This window comes from Panthera leo, chromosome B1 (assembly GCF_018350215.1).
Source record: "Panthera leo isolate Ple1 chromosome B1, P.leo_Ple1_pat1.1, whole genome shotgun sequence".
Lineage (NCBI taxonomy): Eukaryota > Metazoa > Chordata > Mammalia > Carnivora > Felidae > Panthera > Panthera leo.
The window spans coordinates 45,127,552-45,132,683 of NC_056682.1; positions in this window are offsets into that span (position 1 = coordinate 45,127,552).

The following is a 5,132-nucleotide window of genomic DNA, read 5'->3' on the forward strand; positions in this document are numbered from 1 at the left end:
CTTTTTGGTTTCCTGCTGCATATAAAAGTTATGTTCACACTACACTGTAATCTATTAAGTGTGCAATAGCATTATGCCTAGGAAAGCAACATACATAAATTAAATTAAATTAAATTAAATTAAATTAAATTAATTAATTAAAAAATACTTTATTGCTGGGGCGCCTGGGTGGCTTAGTCAGAGTGTCCTTAACTTCAGCTCAGGTCATGCATGATTCCACGGTTTGTGAGTTTGAGCCCCACATTGGGCTCTGTGCTGATAGCTCAGAGCCTGGAGCCTGCCTCGGATTCTGTCTTTCTCTCTCTCTCTCCCCCCTTCCCAGCTTGTGCTTTCTCTCTCTCAAAAATAAATAAATAAACATCAAAAAAATAATTTAGGGGCACCTGGGTGGCTCAGTCGGTGAAGCGCCTGACTTCGGCTCAGGTCATGATCTCACAGTTCGCGAGTTCAAGTCCCGCATCCAGCTCTCTGCTGTCAGTGTGGAGCCTGCTTCAGAATCTCTGTCCCTCTCTCTCTCCCCCTGCTCTGCTCACACTCCGTCTCTTTCAAAACTAAATAATAAAAACATTTTTAAAAAATTGAAAAAATTACGTTATTGCTAAAAAACACTAGCCTTCCTCTGAACATTCAGCAAGTCATGATCACTGATCACAGACCACCACGAATACGGAAATAATGAGCAAGTGTGCAACATCGCCAGAGTTGCCAATGACACAATGTGAGTAAATGCCGTTGGAGAAATGCTGCCAATAGGCTTGCTTGTCCCAGGGTTGCCTCAAACCTTCCATTTGTAAAAAAGTCATTATCTGCAAAGCGTGATAAACAAAGCACAACAAAACAAGGTATGCCCTTACACAGGGGCACCTTATTTTAGAATAACTGAAGAGCCAAAGAGAATTAGCGCTGTTCAACTTAAGAGAAGGGGTAGTCATAGACTTACGTGAAGTAGGCAACTCCTGTAGTGTGTTTAGGGGATGAGTCAGCAAAAGATTTTCGTCAGCAGCCAGGTGGCGAGTATTTTGGACTTTACAGGACATCTGGTCTCTGGCACAAGTTTTGTATGTTGTGCAAAAGTAGCCACAGACAGTACCTAAGTGAAGTGGCATGGCTGCGTTCCAATCGACCCTATTTATGGACACCGGTATGTGGATTTCACATAATTTTCTCATGTCACAAAGACATTATTCTTCTTTGGATTTTTCCAACCGTGAAAAAGCGTAAAAAATATTTGTAGCTCACAGGTTACAAAACATCTCGCAGGGGGCTGGGTTTGCGTGGGTCATAGTTTGCTTATTTTGGTTTATAAAATTTTATTATAGGGGTGCCTGGGTGGCTCAGTGGGTTAAGCGTCCAACCCTTGGTTTCAGCTCAGGTCACGATTCCATGGTTCATGAGCTGGAGACCTGCATTGAGCTCTGTGCTGACAGCGCAGATCCTGCTTGGGATTCCCTCTTTCCCTCTCTCTCTCTCTGCCCCTTTTCCTGCGTGCTCTCTCTCTCAAGATAAATAAAATTATAAAATTTTATTATGTATTTGTTAGGAAATCTAATGTGTAAATCAAAACACATGATATATCTCTTATGAACGGTTTAAATACCTACTTTTTGGGAAAAAACAATGTTCCATTCAGGTGAGTCCTCTGCATATACTTGTAAACTGGAACACACCAAAAGACAAGAATCCTACTCTGTTGAAGATGAGTTGACATTTTCCACAAAGGTAGACTGGAAACAGATTTTCTTCCTTCCTTCCTTCCTTCCTTCCTTCCTTCCTTTCTTTTTCTTTTCTTTTTTCTTTTCTTTTCTTTTCTTTTCTTTTCTTTTCTTTTCTTTCTTTTCTTTTCTCTTCTTTTCTTTTCTTTTTTCTCTTTCTTTCTTTCTTTCTTTTTCTTTCTTTCCTTTCCTTTTCTTTCTTTCTCTCTTTCTTTCCCTTTCTTTCTCTTCCTTCCTTTTCTTTCTTTCTTTCTTTCTTTCTCTTCATTCCTTCTCTTTCTTTCTTTCTTTCTTTCTCTCTTTCCCTTTCTTTCTTTCTCTTCCTTCCTTTTTTTTTTCTTTCTTTCTTTCTTTCTTTCTTTCTCTTCATTCCTTCTCTTTCTTTCTTTCTTTTTTTCTTTTCCATCTTCCTTCCTTTTCTCCTTCTTTTTCTTTCTTTTCCTTCTTTCCCTTTCTTTCTTTCCCTTCCTTTTCTTTCTTTTCTTTCTTTCTTTCTTTCTTTCTTTCTTTCTTTCTTTTCCTTCCTTCCCTTTCTCTCTTTTCCTTCCTTCCTTCCTTTTCTCTTTCTTTTTCTTTCTTTCTTTTCCTTCCTTCCCTTTCTTTCTTTCCCTTCCTTCCTTCCTTCCTTCCTTTTCTCTTTCTTTTTCTTTCTTTCTTTCTTTTCATTCCTTCCCTTTCTTTCTTTCTTTCTTTCTTTCTTTGTTTTATTTAAATTCTAGGTAGTTAAACTAACATTAGTTTCGAAGACGGATTTTCGATGATGTTTGGGAATGTTGGATTTTTGCCTCCAAGTCTTTGTTCTCAGGGAAGCATTCTGTCTGGTGTGTTCATGACTCCAGATAAAAGTGTTATCTGGACAATCTTTAGATTGATTTACAATACCCCCCTTCGTATCAAACACTTTGGTTTCTCATTAAGGGCCTTCTACTCATTTTCAAGGTTTTCCTCTACCTTTTTAAATCAAGACTGGAAAGAAGCCATCTCTGAAAGTCATTAAGTGGTTCATCAGGGAGGAGCAGAGGCTCTTTGGGCGCCATCAAAATTGAATAGCTAAAGGATCCAGGTCTTGAGATAGCTCAATGAACAAGTAAAAATTAGAATTTAAGAGTGTGAGGGGGAGAACTGTCCCTCTGAAGTGCTCTCCAGTGCTACTTTCTTCTTCCATTCACCGGTGGCTTAGTGTGACCGGTTAGCACTTGCTCTAGAATATTCAGTGTGAACTGGAGTCCGGTTTCCACAGTGGTGGTGTTGCTGTCTCAGCATCGACCCCCAGCCCTGCTCATTGCTCTTTGCCACTATTACCTTATTAAATTAAAAGAGTGGAGAAGTTGAGCCTTTTGTGTCTCTGGTGCTCCTGGTAAAGACTTGTTTCTGACTCACTGCTGTGTGTGCACTGGGTCCAAAGTGTAGAGGGAAGATCCCTGGAGCCCAGACGCACCCCTCTACGTGCTGATCCTGGAGGACTGGGCTGGCTTGCTGGGACAAGGAGGGCGGTGCTGTGCTGCTCAGGCAATCAGGCCATAAAATTACCTGTGCAACTCTTCCCCAAAGGGAAGACCTGGAATTCACCGGCCACAGGTGCAAGGGGTACCACAGGGCCTCTCCTGGCATTCTGTCACTTCTATAGGAAACCCAATCTATGCCTTTAATAAGGATGGCAGCTTGAATTTCTTTCTGCAACCCCCTACACCCCCCACCAACCAAGGGACAGCTGGCTGGGGGATTTATCTCAGGTTGGAATTTGACTTTGTCACTAGAGATTTTCTTTCTTCTGGGCCACATTCCTGTCTTTGCCTGCCCAGGAACAGGCAGGTGTGGTCTGGTGTGACAGGACCCAGTGATGAAAGACTCAATCCTTGGTATAAACTCAGGGGTGCAGCTAACGTGGGGGGTGGAAAGGATGACTACCCCGCCCCCCCCCAACTTCAGTTTTGCACTGTATTCAGGAGCCACGCACACCGATGGGGGTGCAGGTGGGGACACGTAAAGTTCCCAGATCCTGTGGCTACATTAGGTCATGGGGCAGATGGTTGTAGCAGAAAATAGGGATGGAAAGATTGCCTTTTGTTACGTCCCTTCTTGCCCCAGATGCCCTTTTCTGGATGCCTGGGGCCTGTATGCTGGCTTTGTCTCTTCCTGCTGCAGGATTCTGCCCAGGAGGTGGGCTCTTTCAGGCTGATCCTATTTGTAAGAAAGTGGACTCCACTTTGGGGGTATGTTTTGAGAGATACCAGAAGGCTCTTATATCAGTCAATGCCACAAAAACATTGCATAACAATTACCCAAAATTCAGTGGCTTAAAGTAACAGTCATTTTTTTCTCATGACTCTACAGGTCAGCTAGAGTTCACTAGATCCGAGGATCCAAGTTGGGCTTTTGTGGGCCTACTTGGCTCAGTTCCACATGTCTCTCCTCTTCCTCATGGGACCAGCGGACCAGCCTGGACATGTTCCGTTCACGGCAATGCCCAACTTCAGAGCACAAGGGAAACTACTCGAAATTTATTGGGGAAAGCAAATCACATGGCCGAACCTAAATACAAGAGGCTGGGGGAAAGGACCTCCCCCAAATGGGGAGGGCCCTATAGAGTTACACGACAAGGACTGCTGATAGTAAAGGGACACAGAATCAGGGCCCAAAACACAATCTACCATTTCCTCCCTCCCCATTCCCCATCTTCCCTTCAAGATCTTTGACATGGCTTAAAATCCCACTATGAAGATTACTCTTTTGGATTATAATATTGTCTGTATCAGACCCTTGTGAGACATAGGACATTTATGCATAACTCCTTAACTCTCCAGCAGCATTGGCAGTAGGCAGACAAAGGGGTTGTGAACGCGTGGGATCCAGACGGAGCCATTTTGCAGGGGAAGTTGGGCCACAAGGGACTAGGTGAGCTGGGGTCACCCAGCCCTTCCCTTTCCAGTCCTTTGTCCCTACCCACCCTTGTTTTCTCTGTTAGGAGAGAGCTACAGAAATTCTTGATCTGCCCAAAGAAACATGAGATCATTTTAGGTGGCTAGAAAATTCCTAGGTTGGAAACATTCAGAGAACAGCAGTTAACTCTGTAGGAAACACATCCTCGGCTTCTCAGTGATGTCAGAATGTTTGTCTCTTTTTGTTTCTGTTTGGGCAAATGGGACACGTGAGGGTGGGTGGGCGGTGAGGGGGAGGGCTGAGGTCTGTGTTTGTATGCATGCGCGCTGTGTTCATGTTTTTGCCAATATGCCTGTCTCAGTCACGCTCAAAAATCTGTCTTCCTAGGCTGGGCACAGAAAAGGGTTTTCATTATTAGACAATATTATCACCAAATAGGTTTTTAAAAAAAATTTTTTTAAACATGAGTTAAGAGGATCGGACTCCTTCCAGATCCACTTAATAAGAGGAGTGTGTGTGTGTGTGTGTGTATGTGTGTGT